Raw genomic sequence first — 24,114 nt, forward strand, 5'->3', positions numbered from 1 at the left:
CATGGCTGGGGTCCTGTACCAGCAGTCACTGTGGGCATCTTGCCTGGGTTATGTCGTTGGCAAAGCAGACATTGTGAAGCTATTTTAGCTGCCATGGTGAAAAACCCAGGCACAAACCACATCTGTTGTGCCATTCTGTTCATCCCCCCTTTGCCCCAATATTTTCTACTCTCTATAATGTCCTGCCGGATGTTGACACAGGTATGACAGGTATTACTAATACCAAGCCTATTAGCATATTCACTATACATTCAACATTCATTCTATATATGCGTGTCAAACCTCTGAGCTGGCAACTGGTCAAGTCATGATTCTTGTATCGTGAGAGATTCAATAAATGTTCATTAGTTACCCATAAAGGAACTACCCCTTCATTAATCTGTCTTAAATTTTCTCGGGCTTGTTCCAGTGCCCAAAATCCATAGGTGCTGCATACATCATTTCTGCTCGCTTCGTCTGAAATATCTTTCCCTGTTTCATTTAATTTATTGATAGTCCCCGCATAACTTTCGAGCACAGTAGCCAGGCTTTGGATTAACTGTGTAACGTCCTGGTCCGTATCTAATTGGGTATCCTAGATCCCCTGTCCCCAATCTAGAATCTCCTTAAGCTTAAAGCTCAGGGTACAGACCTTCTGGTCAACAGTTGCCAGGTTCTGAATTAACCACTGATATCTCTATATTGAATATCGTAGCGGCATCATTCATCAGGCTGCGCTTAACGTGGTTCCCTCCCAAGTCTGATCGCATCTTGCCATTGAACTGAACTGCTTCAGTCATCAATTGGCGCGTCAGAGCTGTATAGACTGCTTGGGTATGGGTTAAACACCACTGGAGCAGGACGACACTGGACACATTCAAGACTATGGGTACCAGCTCATGATGTACATTATCATACAAAACTTCTGATTAACCAGTACCAAACCATTCGTCGGTCTTGGATGCATAATACGGACAAGATGGGTCAGTTGGTGTGGTTTGAGGGTCTTCAATTATCTCTACTCGGACTGTGGAAGTAGATGTGGAAGGTGGCTGGGTAGTGGCGGACCTCCCATGCCCAATCTGAAGGAAACCCTTACTACAATTTGAAAGCACTTGTTCTCCTACTGTTACATTTATCATTCCCCGTTGCGTATCGTATTCGGCACTGTCCGTGCTGTACCAAAGTTCCTTATGCGGTGCGGGTTGAGCAATGATGATCCCCGACCTTGTTGCCAGTACTGATACGCCCACGACCAGGATCGTAAATCTGTGGAGACATTAACATCGGCTCCCATTCTCATATCTACAAGTGCACATGTATCACCTGTCATAATTACCTCATATGGTCCATGCCTGTTCGCTCCGAGCTCACCTTGACCATCACCTTATTCCCCACTTGGTCCATTGTTGCTCTTTGGATTTGCCTGTTTCCATACCCTTAATCACCTCTTGGTCTCTGACTTTCTTCCTTAACTCATGCAATTGCTTACTTAATTCCCTTACATAGTCTGTATTTTTCCTTTCAGTGGTCCTACATCTCCTTCTCCCACTAAAATGCCTTCAGGTAATTGCATGGCCCTTCCAGTTATCAATTCAATGCGGTGAACCTGGTAGTCCTATTTTGTGTAGCCCTAAGGTGCATCAGAATGCTGGGCAATACTGTGGCCCAGCTGTTGCCTGTCCCCTGAACTGCTTAGGCTATAGATGTTTTTAAAGTTCAGTTCATCCTTTCCACCGTCCCTGGACTCTGGGGGTGGTAAGGAATATGGAATTTCTGTTTAATCTCCATAAGATTACACACTCTTTTAATGACTCTCCCTGTGAAATGAGTTCCCTGATCTGAATCCATCTGGGTAGGCACTCCCCACTCCTTCCAGTTTACACTCTTCTGCAGCTGTCTCATGTCAGATCTCAATTCCTTAAACAACTCTACAATGCACCTTCTTATCTTATCTTTCAATGGCTCAGTATCTTCACTTCCAGTGACGGTTCTTTCTGGGAACCGCTTAACTCTGCCTGTCATCAGGGTGTTAATCCTGCGGTCTTACTTTTTGTAGCTCACAGGCACATTAATATAATCAGTAATACATCTATTTAGCCTTTTTCCAGCTTTCCCTTTACCTATATCCATATTGTGGTAAATTGTTGTTAAGTATTATTTCTCCTTACATTGCAATTCCTGAACTACAGATTCCACATATTTTTACCTCTAAGTTTTTTTTCTGACCATGATCATCCTAAGATTCTCTTGAGTTCAGTTTCTCTATTGTCTTGATTGTTTAAAATGTTTCCTTACTCTTTAGGCAGTTCCAATGCCTCAGTTGATGGCCAGATTATCAAATTAATTTCCCTTAAAACAGTTTGTACATAATGTCCTCTTTCCCTAATTCATTCTCCTACTTGCCTCCTACCATTTTACACATGCAGCAGCTACCATCTTATCTTGTTCAGGTTGCCTGGAGAGACTTTAAAATAAATAAAATATTCTCATAACAGTTTTAAAAACAGAAATCAGGTATTGACATGTTTTGCTTCCTCTCAAACATTTTATTGTCTCAAAAGTAGCCCACTAAATTGTGTCTGACCCTTTTTTAGAATTATCCCAGATTCATTAACTCGGCCAAAAATTGGATTTCTGCCAAACTTTGTCAAGGTCTTGAGCTTAGCTTCATATTTTGGCAACAGATTTTACAAATACGAAAGCTTGCAGCGTTTGAATTAGTGCCAATTGTTGTCAAACGGATATATCCGTTGTGGAAGGAATGTAGCTCAGATTCACCAGAATGCTACCAGGGCTCTCAAAAGATGGTTTATAAAGAAAGATTACATAAGCTGGACTTACATTCCAGGGAATGTCGTAGGTTTATAAGATTTTGGAAGTAATTGATAGGATGGATTGGGAGAACTGTTGGGTGAGTTTGGGACAAAGAGACATAACCTTAAAATCAGAGCCAGAACATTCAGGAGAGAATCTCTTACAAAGGGTGGTAGAAATGTCAAACTCCCTCCCACAAAAAGTGGCTAAGGCTAGCTCAATTAATAATTTTAAATTTTGAAACCGATCGATCTTTTTCTAGCTAAGAATGCGTTGCCAAAACAGGAAAATGGAGTTAAAAATGGACCATCCATGATCTCAATGAATCCGAAACAGGCTCGAGAGATTTAATTACCTAATCTTGTTCCCTGATAAGGTATTGGATCATGATGAGGGTAGTAATAGGCTTTTAGGTGACATAGACATGATGGTAAAATAAGCAAAAGGATGGTGGATGGAGTTCAATGGAGAGAATTGTGAAGTGATGTGCTTTGAGAGGATTAAATAGAAAAACAATATATTATAAATGACATGGTTTGCAAAAGTCTAGATGAGCAGAAAGATGACAAAAGGTTAGGACTGTTCTCCTTGGAACAGGAAATGTTAAGAATGACATATTAGAGGTTTTCAAGGTGGTGATAAGTTTTGAATGGATTAATATCGAGAGGGGTCATGGATTCCAAATCATTGGAAAAAAATCTATTGGGGTGTTGAGGATAATAGCCTACAGCTTCTGATCTTGGGAGAACCCCCAACCTCCCTTTAATGGGTCCCCACATAAGGGTGGCATAGTAATTGCCCAGGTAGTTCAAACGTCTGCTGGGTAATTACCCTGTACTGGGAACCATCTGAAACTCCAATTTAAATTACAAACCAGAACAGTTACCCAGGAAAAGTTAGAAGAATGAAAACCACTTCTAGCTCATGGGTAACTATAATGCTGCCCCCACTCTGCCCCAACTACCCCACAGGACGTCCATGACCACCCATCTGAACCCATTGCAACCCCAGACCACCCTCCCACCCCAATGACTACCCTCCTGAGCACCCTTCCACACCCGCCCCTGCCCCTGCAAACCACTTCGCCCCGACTACCCTCCTGGAGCCTTGATTATTCTTCTGGTTAACCTCCACCTCCCCAACTACCCCACAGGTCCCCCAGCCTTACCCCAATACCCCCTCCCTCCTGACTATCCCCTAAGCCCCTGACCCCCCCATCTGTGGGACCTCCCAATTACCTCCCCACCCCACTTACTGATCACACCCCCCATGACCGCACAACCATCCCCAGTGATCACCCACCACACTAAGCATCCAACACCCACCACTGACCATCCTACCCCCTTGGCCTATCCTATTCCCCCTCCAAGTATCTCAAAGTTGCTGGACATTTTACAGCAGCCAATGCCTTAAAAATGTGGCATGTCTTCCTTCTGTCTGACTCTGCTGGACTTGACCGAAGGTCTTGTGAACCCACTGCACAACACTTTTCTCGCCCAGCCTGAATTGGAAGCTTGGGTGAGAAAGGTGCAACTATATGTTAGTGTAAGTAAATAGGAGTGGAGTGGCAATTGACTGTGACTGTCACTCCACAGAAGTTATGGCCCAGTATTTTTCACTTAGAATTGTCAGGATCTCAAGCACTCTAGCTAAAAAGATGATGAAAGCTGATTCTGTAAATTTTAAAAAAGGTTGGACAGGTATTTGAAAATCAGGGATCTACAGGTTTGTGGACAACATGCAGGAATGTAGGAGGAAGCATGAATGCTCCTTCAAAGAGGCAACACAGGCACAAAGGAGTGAAATGACCTCCTCTTATACTGAAAATTTGTATGATTCTATGTACACCCAAAATTGCTGAACTCCACTCCTGCAAACTTCAGCGGGATTTTGAAGAAGAATTGCATTTCAGTGAAGTCTTCAATATGTACTTGTCTTAAGAAACCTTATTTTTCCCAGATGTTATTGTTTTGCATTCAATGACTGCAGTGCTTTCTCAGTTGTATGTCTTTATCAATTGTAAATTGAATCAATTGAATCAGTAAAAATGTCTGCTTACGGAGAGATTCCCTCATGGCAGAGGTCATATGAATACAGCAAGCCAGATAGGACATGTTAGTGATGTTGCATTTCGAAACCCAAACAATCATGTTTTCATCACAATTTTGTGTCAACCTTTTCACATAATAAGTCCTATGTCTAGAATCAATAGAGGAAATTTGTGCCCTCTCTCATGGAGTGTTTGGAGGCGGGAATGGGATTTAATCAGATTGGAGGGTGGTGTGCTAGCATCCTGCTGTCTTCCTCCATGGAGACTCCAGGAATTTAAGGAATTCTCCAAGAATCCAGGAGAGAAGTCATCGGACATTAAAAATGATTGGGGCTTTTTGTCATTTTCTTTCAATATTTCTCCATCAGATTTAAATATGGAGAAAAATTGCTGTTTTCCTGACAGTCAAGTATTGAGTAAAGAGCTTTTGCTTTCCAATTGACATATGATAGTGGTACATCATGAGGATGGATGTGTTGGCTGATGAGTGGTTGCAGCAGGACAGCAAGTCATGTGAAGAAACCTCCAGCAATACATTTAATCATAATTTAATCACATTTAATTAGTTTGTCAAGGAGTTCCTCATGGCATCTCTACAAAAACAACTTGCGTTTATATGAGGCCTTAAGGTAGAGAGGCTATGAGTTTTAAAAAGGAAATTTCAAATCTTAGGGCCCAGGCAACTATAAGTGTGGCCACCGACATTGATGGAGCAGTGGAAATCAAGGATGCGCAGGAAGCCAGAATTGGTGGAGAGCAGGAATCTGGGAAGGATGTAGGGCTGGAAGAAATTGCATAAGTAGGAAAGGGCAAGAACATGGAGGGATTTTAACACAAGGATAATAATTAGCTTGATGGATCCCTTGTACAGAATTCAGTGAGTTTCCATTTGGATCTTTAACATTTTCTGAGTTTGTAGTCCCTAGGAGCTGAAATATTAATATTTTTACATAGGAGATTTTGGAAGTGTCTTTGAACTTGATTATGTAATTCCTACATACTGTTTAACACAAGTGTTCCATTTTAATTTCTAGAGTGAACCATGAGTAATGTGGAGGACAAACTTGAGCAGATGATACCATGAAGAAAAGCTCACAGGTCCCCTATCACCAACTACCAAGTAAGAATTATGTATAATGTCTTGTATTTATTAACTTTGCATAATGGAAATGAATTGTTTGCAATATGAATGACTTTTTTGTACCAAATCAAAATTTTGATTATTAGAGATTGGAAGCAGGTTAACAGGATAAAAAAGCCTTATTGAAAAAGAATGTGCTTAAAAAAGAGTCAAAGAGCAGAAAGGCAATCTGTTTGTGTGCTGTTATGATAAACATGTCTTCATAAAGGAATTCACAGATAAATTCAGCTGTCCTCAGTGGACTGTATCAAAATCTCAAAGTCTGACAGAATGACTATTTTCTCAAGTGAGGCTGGCAGTGACAATTTTTAATTTCAAGTTTTTCTTGGAGTGGTCATAATTTCAGGGCATCGTAATTATAAAAGAAATGGATTGCATTACAAGTTTAAATGGGAGTTAAAAAAACTTTAATCAATTGTAATAGTATTGGTACTTAAAAAAAAGACTGTCAGCATCAATCATGATTGTACCAATGTTAGATCTTCCACCAATTGACTAAACAGTTGCCATATGTTTTGTGCAACTTTGCACCTATGGTTTTGTGTATATTGTGGCTTCCTAATGGTGTCTCCATTGAGATATTATTGTTTAGTAGATCTGTTGAATAGCGATGTATTAGTATATTAATTAGTATGTATCATTGCTAAATTAAGGTCCACGTTGTCTGGTATTTTCCTATTCCAAATGGATATTGTTTGCCATTTGAATGCCAATGATCTTATGGGTGATTTTACCTTCACGTTGTTATGTGAGTCCCCTTCAGCAATGTGTGACTTAGACTTGCCTTCTGTCAACTACAACACATCTTCATAAACATGACATGTTTTTCACTTTGATCAAAAACTTAGGGCTGAGACTGTGTGGGTGAGACTAATTATGGTCTTTGGGATCTCCTGAATTATTGCTCAGAGCAATAATTGGGACATGATGAAAATATGGAACGGTGCTTGGAATTTGTTGCATTTGCCAGGTGTTAATATGTTTATTTATGTTCAATTTATTTAGAATTAAACCTTCCACATTCTCTTTTTTTTATTCTTTTATGGGATGTGGGCATCGCTGACAAAGCCAACATTTGTTAGCCATCTGTAAAAGACGTTAGTGAACTAGATGATTGTTTCATAATCGCACCATTACTGAGTCTAGTTTTCAATTCCAGATTTTTAAATTAATTGAATTTAAATTCCACAGCTGCCATGATGGAATTTGAACCAGTGTACCTAAGGCATTAGCCTGGGCCTCTGGATTACTAGTCTTGTGATCTTGTCAATACCCTATGCCACTTTCTCCCCGTTGTAGTGGTTGTGAGCGTTTCCCTCCATTTTTTTCCTGCATTTTTGCACTGTTATTTGGTGGTCTATAGCTTGTTTGCAGGTCTCTTTATCTATAGCATCACTCATCAGTGTCTAGAGTAGAATTTAGATCTGCAGAGGTTTTCTTACCTTATGACTTACAAAGCCACGGCTATCAACATAGCGGGTCATTCAAACACCGTGGCCCAGAATCTGCAATTGTTCCTGTATGCATTGGCTGAAAAATGTTTTGCCTACAAAATTGCTGGAAGTATATACTAACAATGGTGAAGTGAGGGCAAGAGGGATAAAGACTGAAAATGCTGGAGATATTCTACAGTATTGGCAGCATCTCTGGAGCAAAGAAAAAGAATTAACATTTCAGGTCAATGTCCCTTCATCAGAACTGGCAGTACTTTGAGGTGCAACAGTTTTTAAGCAAACGAGGGAAAGAAGGGAGGGGAGGAAAGAACAAAAGGGTTAAGGTGGAAGGCAGAAGACATTAAATGACAAAAGGAAGATAGTACAAGGCAAAAAGACTCAGTAATGGGACAAGAAACAAAGGATGTCTCTCAAGGAGATGTAAATATGAAAAATTTAATCATTACCAAAAACTGCCATCTGGTTACCTAGGATCTTGGCAAATGACAAGGTCAACAGTGTGTCTTAAACAAAGAGGTTAAAGATTGAGAGCTAAACATTGCGAAATAGGAGCAGAAGTAGGCCAATCGGCCCCTCGAGCCTGCTCTGCCATTTAATAAGATTATGGTTGATCTGTTTGTGTTTTGAATTCCCATCTAGCCCCAATAACCTTAGATCCTTGTTAGGCAAGGGAATCAGTCCACCTCTGCCATAAAAATATTCAAAGACCCTGTCTCCTCCACCTTTGGAAGCAGAGAGTTCCAAAGTCACACAATCCTCTGAGAGAAAAAAATTCTTCTCATCTCTGTCATAAAAGAGTAACCACTAATTTTGAAACAGTGCCTCTCCGTTCTGGACTCACCCACCAGAAGAAACATCCTTTCCATATCCACCTTGTCAATACCATTCAGGATCATATCCACTTAATTAAGTCACCCCTCACCCTTCTAAACTCCAGCAGAAACAAGCCCAATCTGTCTAGCCTTTCCTGAAAAGGCAACCCACTCATTCCAATCTAGTAAACCGCCTCTGAACTGCTTCCAACACATTTACATCCTTCCTTAAATAAGGAGACCAAAATTGCGCAGAATATTCAAGATGTGCTCTCACCAATGCCCTGTATAACTGAAGCAAAACATCCTTACTTTTATTATGAGAGGAATTGAACATAAAGGATGGCCTTCTTAATTACTTGCTATACCTGCATACTAACTTTTTGTGACTCATGTATTAAAACACCTAGACCCCTCTGCACCTTGGAATTCTGCAGCCATTCTCCATTTAAGTAATACTGTGCTTTTTTATTCCTCCTGCCAAAGTGGACAACTTCACATTTTTCCTACATTATACTCCATCTGCCAGATTTTTGCCCACTCACTCAACCTATCTATATCTGTCTGCAACCTGCTTATGTCCTCTTCATAACATACTTTCCTACCTATATTTGTGTCATCTGCAAATTTAGCTACCATGCCTTCACTCCCCTCATCTAAATCATAGCCTTGTGGGACTCCATTTGTCGCATCCTGCCAATCAGAAAAAGACCCATATATGCATACTGTTTTCTGCCAGCCAGCCAATCTTCTATCCGTGCTAATATGTTACCCCTACACCATGAGCTTTTGTTTTCCACAATAACCTTTGATGTGGCACTTATCAAATGCCTTCTGGAAATCCCAAGTACAGTACGTCTACAAGTTCTCCTTTATCCACAGTACATGTTATTCCTTCAAAGAACTCCAATAAGTTGATTAAACATGATATCCCTTTCACAAAACCAAAAACAAATATCTTTCCAATTATCTTAAGCTTCTCTAAGTGCCCAGCTATAACCACCTCAATGATTGATTCTAACACATTCCCCACAACAGATATCAAGCTAACTTGCCTATAGTTTCTTGTTTTGTGCCTCCCTCCCTTCTTGAATAGAGGGGTTATATTTGCTACTTTCCAGTCTGATGGAACCTTTCCAGAATCTAGGGAATTTTAGGAAACTAACACCAACACATTTACTACCTCATTAGCCACCTCTTTTAAGACCCACAGATGAAGTCCATCAGGACCCGGAGACTTGTCAGCCTGCAGCTCCATCATTTTGCTTAGCACTGCTTCTCAGTGATTGTAATTTCACCAAGTTCCCCTCTCCCTTCACCTCCTGATTTTGAGCTATTACTGGAATGTTTTTTGTAAACTCTATAGTGAAGACAGAAGCAAAATATTTGTTAATTCCATCTTCCTTTTCCTTATTACCTACTATTAACTCCCCACTGTCACTATTTAGAGGACCCACACTCACTTTATTTAGTTCTCCTTTTTTAGATGTCTATAGCAACTCTTGCTATCTGTTTTTACATTTCATGCTAGCTTCCCCTCATACTTTAATGTCTTTCTCCCCATAGAGTCATATAGGTCTACAGCACAGAAAAAGGCCCTTCGGCCCCTCGGGTCTGCACCAGTCAAACAAGTACCTAACTATTCTAATCCCATTTTCCGCACTAGGCCCATAGCTTTGTATGCCATGGCATCACAAGTGCACATTCAAATACTTCTTAAATGCCTCTACCACTCTTTCAGGCAGTGAGTTCCAGATTCCCACCACCCTCTGGGTGAAAAAATTTTTCCTCACATCCCCTCTAAACCTCCTGCCCCTTACCTTAAATCTATGCCCCCTGTTTATTTATCCCTCCACCAAAGGGAAAAGTTCCTTCCTGTCTACCCTATCTACACCCTCATAATATACACCTCAATCATGTCCCCCCTCAATCTCCTCTGCTCCAAGGAAAATAACCCCAGTCTATCCAATCTCTCCTCATAACTCTCCAGCCCAGGCAACATCTTGGTAAATCTCCTCTGCATTCTCTCTCTAGTGCAATCACATCCTTCCTATAATACAGATTCCAGAACTGCATGCAATACTCTAGCTGTGGCGTAATCAGCATTTTATACAGTTTCAACATAAGCTCCCTGCTCTTATATTCTATGCCTCAGCTAATAAAGACAAGTATCCCAAATACCTTATCTACCTGTCCCGCTACCTTAAGGGACCGGTGGACGTGCACACCAAGGTCCCTCAGATCCATGGTACTTCCCAGGGTCCTACCATTCATAGTGTATTCCCGTTCCTTGTTTGTCCTGCCCCAGTGGGACACTTATAACCTTACACTTATTCAGATTAATTTCCATTTGCCACTGATCAGCCCATCTGACCAGCCCATTTCTAAATCATTTTAAATATGCCACAAACAGCAAGGAACCCAACACCACTGGACACAGGCATCCGGTCACAAAAACACCCCTCGACCATCACCCTCTGCTTTCTGCCACTCAGCCAATTCTGGATCCAATTTGCCACATTGCCTTGGATCCCATGGGCTCTTACCTTTGTTTCCTTTATTTTACCTGCCAATGTTTTTTCATGCCCCTTTTTGCTCTCCTAATTTCCTTTTTAAGTTCCCTGATTAACCTTTTAGCCATTCTTTGCTGTTCTTTATATTCTGACCAATCATCTGACCAGCCTGCACTGTCTGGCACACTGATCTTTGCACTGCTATATGCTTTTTCCCTAAGTTTGATGCTTTCCTTAACTATTTTAAATAGCCTCGGATGGTGGGTCCTCCCCTTAGAATTTTTCATTGTTTTACTTATTCTGAGTATTCTGAAATAAATGTCTGCCACTGCTCCTCTATTGATCTATCCCTTTGTATCCCAGTTCATGTCAGCTAGCTCAGCTTTCATGTCCACATAGTTGCCCTTATTTAAGTTTAAAATACTAGTCTTAGACCCACTCTTCTCCCTTTCAAACTGGATGTAAAGTTCAATCATATTGTGGTCGCTGCTACCTCGGGGCGCCTTCACTCTGAGGTCATTAATTAATTCTCTCACTTTACACAAAATCAAGTCTAATATAACCTGCTGTCTGGTTGGTTGCAGAATGTACTGCACCAAAAAACTAACTGGAAAACACTCTATGAAGTCCTCATCCAGGCTACTACTGTCAATCTGATTTTTCCAGTTTATCTGTGGATTAAAATCACCCATGAATATTGCTGTCTTACTATCACAAGCATCCAATATTTCTGTATATTCAATATTTAAATATGTATGGCAAACTGACCTCTACCTCGCAGAGGCTGAGCGTCAACTCACAGACACTTCCTCCTACCTCCCCCTAGACCGTGACCCCACCACTGAACATTGTTTCCAGGACTGTCACTGACCTCATCTCCTCTGGAGATCTTCCTTCCACAGCTTCCAACCTCATAGTCTCCCAACCTCGCTTCTACCTCTTACCCAAAATCCACAAACAGGACTGCCCCGGCAGTCCGATCGTGTCAGCCTGTTCCGGCCCCATGGAACTCATTTCTTGCTATCTTATCTCTCCGTTTGTCCAGTCCCTTCCCACCTACACCTGTGATTCCTCTGATACCCTACATCATATCAACAATTTCCAGTTCCCCGGCCCCAACCGCCTCCTCTTCACCATGGGCATCCAATCCCGCTACACCTCCATCCCCCACCAGGATGGTCTGAGGGCTTTCTGCTTCTTCCTCGAACAGAGGCCTGAACAATCCCCATCCACCACTACTCTCCTCCGCAACAAAAACAGAATTATCTGGGAAAAACTCAGCAGGTCTGGCAGCATCGGCGGAGAAGAAAAGAGTTGATGTTTCGAGTCCTCATGACCCTTCGACAGAACTTGAGTTTGAGTCCAAGAAAGAGTTGAAATATAAGCTGGTTTAAGGTGTGTGTGTGTGTGTGTGTGTGTGTGTGTGTGTGTGTGTGTGTGTGTGTGGGGGGGGTGGGGGTGGGGAGAGAGAGAGCGAGAGAGAGAAGTGGAGGGGGGTGTGGTTGTAGGGACAAACAAGCAGTGATAGAAGCAGATCATCAAAAGATGTCAACAGCAAAAGAACAAAAGAACACATAGGTGTTAAAGTTGGTGATATTATCTAAACGAATGTGCTAATTAAGAATGGATGGTAGGGCACTCAAGGTATAGCTCTAGTGGGGGTGAGGAGAGCATAAAAGATTTTAAAATATTTAAAAATAATGGAAATAGGGAAAAGAAAAATCTATATAATTTATTGGAAAAAAAAAGGAAGGGGGAAACAGAAAGGGGGTGGGGATGGGGGGGGGAGCTCACGACCTAAAGTTGTTGAATTCAATATTCAGTCCGGAAGGCTGTAAAGTGCCTAGTCGGAAGATGAGGTGTTGTTCCTCCAGTTTGCGTTGGGCTTCACTGGAACAATGCAGCAAGCCAAGGACAGACATGTGGGCAAGAGAGCAGGGTGGAGTGTTAAAATGGCAAGCGACAGGGAGGTTTGGGTCATTCTTGCGGACAGACTGCAGGTGTTCTGCAAAGCGGTCGCCCAGTTTACGTTTGGTCTCTCCAATGTAGAGGAGACCACATTGGGAGCAATGAATGCAGTAGACTAAGTTGGGGGAAATGCAAGTGAAATGCTGCTTCACTTGAAAGGAGTGTTTGGGCCCTTGGACGGTGAGGAGAGAGGAAGTGAAGGGGCAGGTGTTGCATCTTTTGCGTGGGCATGGGGTGGTGCCACAGGAGGGGGTTGAGGAGTAGGGGGGTGATGGAGGAGTGGACCAGGGTGTCCCGGAGGGAGCGATCCCTACGGAATGCCGATAGGGGGGGTGAAGGGAAGATGTGTTTGGTGGTGGTATCATGCTGGAGTTGGCGGAAATGGCGGAGGATGATCCTTTGAATGTGGAGGCTGGTGGGGACGTCCTGGTGGGATGGAGTCCTTACAGGAAGCGGGGTGTGAGGAGCTGTAGTCAAGGTAGCTGTGGCAGTCGGTGGGTTTGTAATGGATATTGGTGGACAGTCTATCACCAGAGATTGAGACAGAGAGGTCAAGGAAGGGAAGTGTCAGAGATGGACCACGTGAAAATGATGGAGGGGTGGAGATTGGAAGCAAAATTAATAAATTTTTCCAAGCCCCGACGAGAGCATGAAGCGGCACCGAAGTAATCATCGATGTGAGGACAAGGGGGACCCTATCATGTTTCTGGGAGGGAGGAGAAGGCGTGAGGGCGGATGCGCGGGAGATGGGCCGGACACGGTTGAGGGCCCTGTCAACGACCGTGGGTGGAAAACCTCGGTTAAGGAAGAAGGAGGACATGTCAGAGGAACTGTTTTTGAAGGTAGCATCATCGGAACAGATGCGACGGAACTGAGAGAATGGGATGGAGTCCTTACAGGAAGCGGGGTGTGAGGAGCTGTAGTCGAGGTAGCTGTGGGAGTCGGTGGGTTTGTAATGGATATTGGTGGACAGTCTATCACCAGAGATTGAGACAGAGAGGTCAAGGAAGGGAAGTGTCAGAGATGGACCACGTGAAAATGATGGAGGGGTGGAGATTGGAAGCAAAATTAATAAATTTTTCCAAGTCCCGACGAGAGCATGAAGCGGCGCCGAAGTAATCATCGATGTACCGGAGAAAGAGTTGTGGAAGGGGGCCGGAGTAGGACTGGAACAAGGAATGTTCCACATACCCCATAAAGAGACAGGCATAGCTGGGGCCCATGCGGGTACCCATAGCCACACCTTTTATTTGGAGGAAGTGAGAGGAGTTGAAGGAGAAATTGTTCAGCGTGAGAACAAGTTCAGCCAGACGGAGAAGAGTAGTGATGGATGGGGATTGTTCGGGCCTCTGTTCGAGGAGGAAGCTAAGGGCCCTCAGACCATCCTGGTGGGGGATGGAGGTGTAGGCGGATTGGACGTCCATGGTGAAGAGGAAGCGGTTGGGGCCAGGGAACTGGAAATTGTTGATGTGACGTAAGGTGTCAGAGGAATCACGGATGTAGGTGGGAAGGGACTGGACAAGGGGAGAGAGAAGGGAGTCAAGATAACGAGAAATGAGTTCTGTGGGGCAGGAGCAAGCTGAGATGATCAGTCTACCGGGGCAGTTCTGTTTGTGGATTTTGGGTGGGAGATAGAAGCGGGCCGTCCGAGGTTGGGCAACTATCAGGTTGGAAGCTGTGGGAGGAAGATCCCCAGAGGAGATGAGGTCAGTGACAGTCCTGGAAACAATGGCTTGATGTTCAGTGGTGGGGTCATGGTCCAGGGAGAGGTAGGAGGAAGTGTCTGCGAGTTGACGCTCAGCCTCCGCGAGGTAGAGGTCAGTGTGCCAGACAACAACAGCACCACCCTTGTCAGTGGGTTTGATGACAATGTCAGGGTTGGACCTGAGAGAATGGAGTGCAGTAAGTTCAGAGAGAGACAGGTTAGAATGGCTGAGAGGAGCAGAGAACTTGAGACAACTAATGTCGCGCCAACAGTTCTCAATGAAAAGATCAAGAGAAGGTAAGAATCCAGAGGGAGGGGTCCAGGTGGAGGGAGAATATTGGAGATGGGTAAAAGGATCCGTTGAACTGGGAGAGGACTCCTGCCCAAAGAAGTGAGCCCGGAGACGAAGACGGCGGAAGAAGAGTTCAGCATCATGCCGAGCCTGAAATTCATTGAGGTAAGGGTGTAAGGGTATGAAACTAAGTCCTTTGCTGAGCACTGAACGTTCAGCATCGGAGAGGGGAAGGTCAGGGGGTGTAGTGAATACACGGCTGGGGCTGGGATTGGAAGATGGGGTGGGGACGGAGGGACGGGCAGGGGTGGAGGGTCCTAGATGGGTGTTGGTGTCGATGAGTTGTTGGAGCTTGCGTTCCTTAGCACTTGAGAGAAAGAGAAAAAGTTTCTTGTTGAGGCATCAGATGAGCCGAAGAATAAAATGAAACTGGGGGCACGCGCAGCTTTGAAAAAGAGTACCTCTCTTCTATTTTTACTTAGTTCCGTTGCAGAGTCATACAGACTCAAAACATTAACTGTGTTCCTCTCCGCAGATGCTGCCACACCTGCTGAGTTTTTCCAGGTATTTTTATTTTTGTTTTGGAGTTCCAGCATCCACAGTTTTTTGCTTTTAGCCCAATGTTTCTTCTCATATAAAGGCAAAACACTGCAGATGCTGGAAATCTGAAACAAAAAAAAAGTGCTGGAAAAACTCAGCAGGTCTGACAGCATATGAAGAAGAGTCATATGGGCTCAAAACGTTAACTCTGTCTTTCTCTCCACAGATGCTGTCAGACCTGCTGAATTTTTCCAGCACTTTTTGTTTTTGTTTACATTTGTATGCTTTGCCCTACATTGTGGTTACTGTTAAGGGGCCTGTAGACCACTCCCACCGGTGACTTCTTTCCCCTTCTATTCCTTATCTCCACCCAAACCGATTTTACATCCTGACCTCCTGAACCAAGGTCATCTCTAACTATCACACCAGTGCCATTCTTGATCAACAGTGCTACCTCTCCACCTTATACCTATCTTTCTGTTCTTCTTGAATATCATATCCCTCTCAATATTCAGGACCCAATCCTTGTCATCTTGGAGCCAGGACTCCATAATATTTATCAGATCATAATTATTTACTTCAATGTGCACTATCAATTCATTTACTTTATTGTGAATGCTATGTGCATTTAAATGCAGAGCCTTTAGATTTGCCCTTTTGTTATCTTTGTAACATTTCGTCTTGATTATTGGCGTATGCTTAGGTTTTATCTCTCTGCCCCTTCCTGCTATTCTATGACCCTCATTTCCCATATCACTATTATGGTTTCCTGCTTTGAATCTGCCCCTTGATTTGTTAGATCTACCCAAGCTTGATCCCTCATCACCCTTGTTTAGTTTAAAACTCTCTCTACTTCCCCAGTTATGCATTTTACAAAAGCACACATCCCAACATGGTTCAGGTATAGACCATCCCAATGGTATAGCCCCCACTTTCCCCAGTACTGGTGCCATTGCCCCATGAACCAGAACCCACTTCTCCTACACCAATCTTTGAGCCATGCGTTAATCTCTTTAATCTTATTTGCCCTATGCCAATTTGCACGTGGCTCAGAGATTATTACCTTTGAAGTTCTGCTTCTTAATTTTGTACCTAGCTCCTCATCCTGACTATGTAGAACCTCCTTCCTTGTCCTGCCCATGTTGTTGGTACCTAAATGGACCAGGACGACTGAATCCTCCCCCTCCCGCTGTAAGCTCATTTCCAGCCCTGAGCAGATATCCTGAACCCTGGCACTGAGCAGGCAACAGAGCCTTCTGGACTCTCTCCCTTTGCTGCAGGGAACAGTGTCAACCCCCTCACTATACTGTCCCCTACTACCAGTACATTCCTGTTTGCTCCCCCCACTTGAATGGCAGCCTGCAAGGTGGATGTAGACATCGCTTTCATCCACACAAGCTGTGAGCGCCTGAAACCTATTTGACAATTGCAAAGCCTGGCGCTCCTCCACTCCTATCTGCTCAGTCCCATTACCTGCCTCACTGATGTTCACATCCTCCTGTCCCTCACTGCTGACCAAAACAGATGACCCTATTCTAAGAGGTGTGACCATCTTCTGGAACAAAGTGTCCAGGTATTTCTCGCCATCCCTTATGCTGCATGGTGTCTGCAGTTCAGCTTCCAGATCAGTAATCCTGATCCAGAAATCCTCTAGCTGCTTACACTTCCTGCAGGCAGTTTTGTTAATAGTCGCCTTAGTGTCCGAAAGCTCCCACATTCCACAGCTGCAACATAAAGCATGTCCTGACATTGCTTATGTTATTGTTGTGGTATAAAGATGAGACCACTCAAGTCTGAGTTTCCAGTGTGCAAAGGTTATTTTCAAATATATGCTGGGAGGGCATAGCCTCGTTCTACAATGCGTCTCCCTAATAACAAGGTTGCATAGCATATTTATAACTTTTAGTTATAGTTTTAATTTACTATGCTGCCTAGTACAAACTCCCGTTATGTACTTAATGAGCAGAACTATTCAGGCTGCAGATGTCTCTGTTATCTCACTGGGAGTTTGGAAATGCCTCGGTTCTAACATCTCCCAGTCTGTGCTCTTATTGCCTTAACATTTGTTTACCCATCCTGTGAAGGTCATTAAGTTTTAGGAAGAGCTCTCATATATATTTGTGTAACCTTAAAGCTGTTAATATCAGTCTTAATATCGAATTATTTCAATTGCCCCCTTCAGTCCCTCCTTTTGGGCCCCTGGTCAGCCACTACCTGGCCCTGGAAGGACATTCCCAAGATCCTCTGCCCAACAGAAATTCTAGGGATCATACTAGAGTCTGGTGGGCTTTGGGTCTGCTACTCTACTGTTCTCTTATGACTATGCCTAAGTCCTACTGACCAAAGCAAGGCCCAGAACCATCATTTGCAAAATCCTCATAATTTTTCTTGATTTTGTATCCCCTGGAAGGGGAGTTTCAATTGCAGTGAATACCGAGATATAGCCTTTATTGGCCAGCATTACCATCTGTACTGCTTGAACTCTTGATCTTGGGGCTACAAACCCAGTACCATAACCACTTGGCTATTTAGGCCAAGCAATAGCAAGCATGTAACTCTTTCGAGTACAAACCCGTTTCCATCTGTTTCAGATGAAGTTACATTGTTTCATAGTTTGCTATTGTGAGATTTGAACTCTTGATCTTGGGGTTACAAACCCAGTACCATAACCACTTGGCTATTTAGGCCAAGCTCTGTACTGCTTGAGATGCCATCAGTCTCTGATAACAGCAAATACAGGGACTAACTATTAATTAACTATTAGGACCGCCACAGGTGCAATGGCTTATGCCACCCTCCCTACTTCCCACCAGTTATATTGCACTCTTGCCATCCTGGCCCAATTACTGGCTGAGCCCTCCAACCTCCTAGCCTTTGCAATGGCCAGATTCATCTGCACCCTTCCTCTTTTTGCTTGACTGTTTTGTACCATAAACCTCCTGGTAGTGATCAGGGCCTTTTCCAATGCCACCTGAGCCATTCGACCTGGGGTGTCATTGACGTTTAGCGTAGCATCCCCCCATGGACTGAATACATTGCAAGCAGGGCCTTCACTGGCTATGTGAAAGTCCCCCACAGAAAAAGTGTCAGTGATCTGTAAGTAGAAAGTATGATTATTGTCACACTCTAATCCTCCACATATGAATCCAGTCCAGTCCATTAGAAAGCACCACTGTGTGGGGGAGATTTGAACTGCCTGGAAGACCTCTTCAACTGACACCAATGTGGCAGAATCGTTAGTGATGGGTTTCAGGGTATTATAGGAACAGATGATGTAATGCTGCGATACAGTGCGACGTTCTCGTGTTGTCATTAGAAGGGTGCTATTCTGCCCAGGGACTGTATTACCCATGGGATTCTACCTGGTCATTCACCCATACTTTACCACTCCCAGGGATTCAAACTGATATCCACTACCCCCTCCCCGCCACTCCAATATATTCCGTTATTATGTTCCTGTGGTATACTCATCAGAAATTTTATTGCATCTCACTAGCTGTGTAACTACTAATTCCTGTCATTCTTCCTGCAAATTGATAAGATCTAATTTCTCCACAGCCTGTTATATCCTTTGAGGCGATATACCAAATCTTATCTCTTCAATATCTGACCTAACATTGTCTATCACATCCCGAGCCAACGTGCCACATGCCTTCCCGTTAGACTGTATTAATGATCTTTAACCCCTCTAGTATGCTCTCCCCCTGAACTTATTTAGCTGCATTTTTATTCAGTTCCCTGTGCTACAAATCGCTGTCCTTCTGCAGTCTCCTTTGCTACTTGGGAGGCATAAGTGCTGTAACTTTTGTTTTGCCCAGTCAGCCAATAAGGCCAAGATGAGGTTGGTCAAATTGTGGGTCACTTCCAGCATACCCTTTGTAACATCAAGTAATATCAGTTTGGGTTTCCCAAATGTAATTATCCCATCGAGGGGCGGTGACATGGTGGCTGGGCACTTAGTGGGTTTCTGATACCTGCAGGTTGACAAATTAAAGCATCTCATATCACCACAACCAAGCCAATTGCCTTTGACAATATTGTTCCTCTAATCCTGACTCCCAAACAAATGGGGCAGATTAGTCCATCCCACCATAATGTTCAGTCCGCTGTAGGACACAGATACCACGCCTGAACTGGTGTTGTACACTCCCTTTATGTCCATGTTTCCAGCTCTGTCATTAGCGTAAAAGTAAGGGCAATGTTACCTGAGTCAGATTGTCCCCTTTTGATAATATAACCTGAATAACATGATGACTACCGGTACTGACTCTATGAAAAATCCAAATGCTCGGTTTCTTTATCCTCTCTCTGCTCCCGTCTTTAGATTGCTGCACGTATTGTCCTGGATCCAGACAGGTGGCTTTATTGGTGTTCATGGTGGGCACTTCCCATGTTGCTGTTATTGTTAAGATGGTGAATGCTGCTGCTGTCCTCCAGATTGCCATTGCTGTGACAATTTGTCTGAAAGAAAATAGTTAAACGAGCTGCTGGTTGGTTTCCTGCTGACAAAAACAGACTGAGACAAAAGATTTCACCTGTAACCAATGCTTCCAAACATACACGTGTCTGTAGTCACCATTATCCAGTAAGGCCCTTGCCATCACAGGGTAGATCCTGATCATTCCAGTGCCCCCTTAACCATTATCTTTCCCCTCACTACTGGCATGTCCTGGGGGAGCCGCTCCCCCTCACTTCTTTTCTGGTCCGCTACCTCCTGTGGCTGCCTCGCCTCAGACCTCAATTCCTTCAGCTGTCTACACAACTCATCTTTCAATGGCCTAATATCTTCACTTCCAATGGTGGTTCTCTCTGGAAACCACATAGCTCTGCCTGTCATCATGCTGTTAATCTTGTGGTCCTACTTCCTGTAGCTCACAGGGACATTAATATGGTCAGTAATACATCCACTCATCCTTTTTCCAGCTCTCCCTTTATCTATATTCATCTTGTGGTAATTGTCGTTAAATATTATTTCTTCTTACCCTTCAATAGTATCAACCAAAGATTCTTTATACTTCTACTTTATTTTTTTTTCACTCCCTCTGACCATGATCATCTTAAAATTCTCTTAAAGCCAGTTTCTCTATTCCTTGATTGTTTCAAAATGTTTCCTTATTCTCTAGGCCATATTAACCATTTCATGTCAAAAAGGACCTCTGTCTCTAGATCTTCACATATCTCCCCCTGTTCCAATGTCTCAGGTAGTGGCCAGATTATCAGCTTCAGTTCGTACATTGTGTCCTCTTCTCCTAACTCTATCTCCTACTCTTAAAAATTTCCTCATACTGTTTTACACATGTAATCGTTACCATCTTATCTCATTCAAGTTATCTGGAGAGACCTTACAGTCCAATAAAGTATCCTAATAATAGTTTTAAAACAGAAATCAAACATTTCTATTTGAATCCAGACATAAACATGTTTTGCTTCTTTGTCTTCCTCCCCTAAACAGCATTTTATTTTCTCAAAAGTAACCCACTAGATTGTGTCTGACTTTTCTTTTAATTTTAAAATTGTCCCAGTTTCAAACAGCAGCTTTTCAAGTAGCAGTGGGAGTGAAGGGATCTTCACGGTTCCCATCCATAGGGGCAATTAACACAACTGAAGCTCACATTACCTCTGCCCCTTCTTGTCACTGCTTATTAACCTCCCTAGAGGTACCCCTCTTTCTCGTTTTCTCTCCCCAGAACAAAAGCTTTAGTGGCTTACGTCAATTTAATTTTTTTCAGCTTTTAAGTTATTTGCCAAAGATTCAGACAGGAACCCTTCAGGTCCCCAGTCTAAGTTTTCATCTGCCAATCTAATTATTTCCGGTTAGGAAATGGTTCTTGCCATTTTACCCTGCCGTTTGTTAGGATATGGTCCCACCTGTTTTACCCTACCAGTTAGGAAACGGTTGTTGCTCTTTTACCCTGCCAGTTCTTGTTCCCCTGGAAACAATTACAATAATCTCTTCCTTCTTGTTTACCAAAGGAACCAAACTGCGCTTGTGGCACCATGCTACCTTTAGTTAATACACTCATAGACCCATATGCTGGTTCAGAGCCTCAGACTGACCCTTTCGAATGCTGACTGCATTATCTAATGGTAGTAGATGAATGTACTCACCCGTTCTCTACTGTCAACGTTCAATCTGCTGCCAGTGTCTGATATTGCGAGGATCCTGCCGACTATGATAATTGTTGTGGTTTAAAGATGAGAGCACTTAAGTCTGAGTTTCCAGTAAGCAAAGGTTTTATTCAAGCATATGCTGGGAGGACACAGTCTGGTTCTACAGTGTCTCCCTGATACAAAGGCTACATAGCATATTTATGTCTTTTAGTTATCACATTTCACTATACTGCCTAGTAGAACCTCCAGTTACATTTCTAATGAGTAGAATTACTCAGGCTGTAGATGTCTGTTATCTCATTGGGAGGTTGGAAAATGCCTCGGTTCTATCGCCTCCCAGTCTGCAATCTTAGCGACCTACCATTTGCTTCCCCATCCTGTGAAGGTCATTAAGTTTTATGACTCGTGGTTGTTAGTTGGGTTCCCACAGTACCGTACCCATCATGCCTATGTGTTGGCTTTATTTCCCATCATGCTTAGAAAGAACTCTCATAACTACACTTGTCTACTTTGTCTACTAATATACATCTTATATTAGTCTTAATATTGAATTATTTCAATTACCCCACTTTATTAGTAATTAGTAAGTTTGCAGATGACACTAAGGTTGGAGGAGTTGCAGATAGTGAAGAGGATTGTCAAAGGATATAATGGGATATAGATCGGTTGGGGACTTGGGTGGAGAAATGGCAGATGGAGCTTAATCTGGACAAATGCGAGGTAATGCATTTTGGAAGGTCTAATACAGGTAGGAATTATACAGTAAATGGCAGAACCCTTAAATACATCGACGGGCAGAGGGATCTGGGTGTACAGGTCCACGGGTCACTGAAAGTGGCAACACAGGTGGATAAGGTAGTCAGGAAGGCATATGGCATGCTTGTCTTCATTGGCAGAGATATTGAGAATAAAAGCTGGGAAGTCATGCTGCAGCTGTATAGAACCTTGATTAGGCCACACTTGGAATATTGCATGTAATTCTGGTCGCCACATTACCAGAAGGATATGGAGGCGTTGGAGAGAGTGCAGAGGAGGTTTACCAGGATGCTGCCTGGTCTGGCGGTTATTAGCTATGAGGAGAGGTTGGAGAAACTCGGATTGTTCTCACTAGAGCGACAGAGATTGAGGGCGACTTGATAGAAGTTTACAAAATTATGAGTGGCATGGACAGAGTGGATAGTCAGAAGCTTTTTCCGAGGGTGGACGAGTCAACTACTAGGGGACATAGATGTAAGGTGAGAGGAGAAAACTTTAGAGGAGATGTGCGGGGCAAGTTTTTTACGCAGAGGGTAATGAGTATCTGGAATTCGCTGCCAGAGGAGGTGGTGAAAGTAGGAACGATCATGGTGTTTAAGAGGCAACTTGACGAATATATGAATAGGATGGGAATAGAGGGATACGGACCCCGGAAGTGCAAAATGTTTTAGTTTGACTGGCAATATGATCGGTGCAGCCTTGGAGGGCCGAAGGGCCTGTTCCTGTGCTGTACTTTTCTTTGTTCTCTTTTATTATTTAGTCAATTTAATTTAATTACTCACTTAATTAACTTAGAATAATTCCTATGTTTGCCGCACCTCTTTCCCCTGTGCACTGAATTCCCACGTGGACCTAATTCGTTACTCATTCAGTCTCTGTCTCACTCCAGCATAGTCGCCTGTCCCCTTGCGTGCCCCTTATTGGCCATGTAATTTGAAAAGTCTAGCTCTTTTATCGGCCCTCTGATGAGTCACTAGCTAGTTGAGCTTCCTGCTACAGTAATTAACGCTACTTGTACCAGCTGCTTTCTGGTGATTGACAGATGAATGCCACAGCAGGCAAATTCTCTCTTTAACAAGTTAACCTAACTTGCTTGAAGGCTCGTACTATGTCAGATCTTGATTCTTAATCTATAATCTATGAAAAGGACTTACCAGAATTTACCACGTGAACCTAATTCACTATTCATTCAGTCTCAGTCTCACTTCAGTGTAGCTGGCTGTTTCCTGTCTCCTGAGAAGAAGAATGAATTAGAAATCAAAACTTTATCCTTTTTGCTAATTTTACAATGGACTTTCTGTTGAACCAAAAAAGAGGGCTGCTACAAGTCACATAACCAAATGATTGACCCTTTTTCTGGAATTTGCCAACAGCAGTTACAAGAACAAAAGAATTCCACTGTCAACCTGTGGAATCTCACACCTTATTGTACAGACCCCCTGTAATCATGAAACTATTGGACCTGCAGATTGAAATTTGTTTTGCCTTCAGAGCTGTTAACAGACTCACCTCACACCTGGAATTGCCCAGGTCCATTTCAAAAGGGGACATTAAAGAGAACATCATTTGCATCTTGATGAGCTTACTCTTCTAGCAGAATCAGAGGGCCTGCCTAAACAATGGCTTTCCAACACAAGACCCTCAATATGCATGGTAACTCTTTTAACATTTAGTGACTGGGGAATTGTCAGTCCTGAAATCAAAGCCAGTTCCAGACATTGGATAAACATCCCTTTTGAAATCATTGTGGAAAAAGGTCACATGAATCAAGTTACTATTTTTAAAATCTCTATATTCCTTTAAGAACTGAGAAATCCTCAACTGCCATTTTAACATCAACTGGAAAGGACCCCAGCACCTTGGCTGAGCATGCAGCCGGTTACCATCTTTCAACTCCTTGAAGCCAGTTTCATTTTAAAAGTCTCTGATCAACACCTAAGCACAGAGAGCCCATCATACTGCAGTGTCCTTTGTTT

General features: G+C 43.1%; 1 protein-coding gene across 4 annotated transcripts in view; it reads left to right on the plus strand.

The window, feature by feature from the left end:
• tmem108 (transmembrane protein 108) overlaps positions 1-24,114 on the plus strand; it is a 246,489-nt gene that overhangs the window by 63,101 nt on the left and 159,274 nt on the right. For all 4 annotated transcript variants that reach the window (XM_041184566.1, XM_041184568.1, XM_041184569.1 and 1 more), the window contains one exon: positions 5,881-5,966. The gene's annotated coding sequence lies outside the window, so the exon portion shown is untranslated. The remainder of the gene's footprint in view (positions 1-5,880; positions 5,967-24,114) is intronic.

This window comes from Carcharodon carcharias, chromosome 3, assembly GCF_017639515.1.
Source record: "Carcharodon carcharias isolate sCarCar2 chromosome 3, sCarCar2.pri, whole genome shotgun sequence".
In the NCBI taxonomy this organism is placed as follows: domain Eukaryota; kingdom Metazoa; phylum Chordata; class Chondrichthyes; order Lamniformes; family Lamnidae; genus Carcharodon; species Carcharodon carcharias.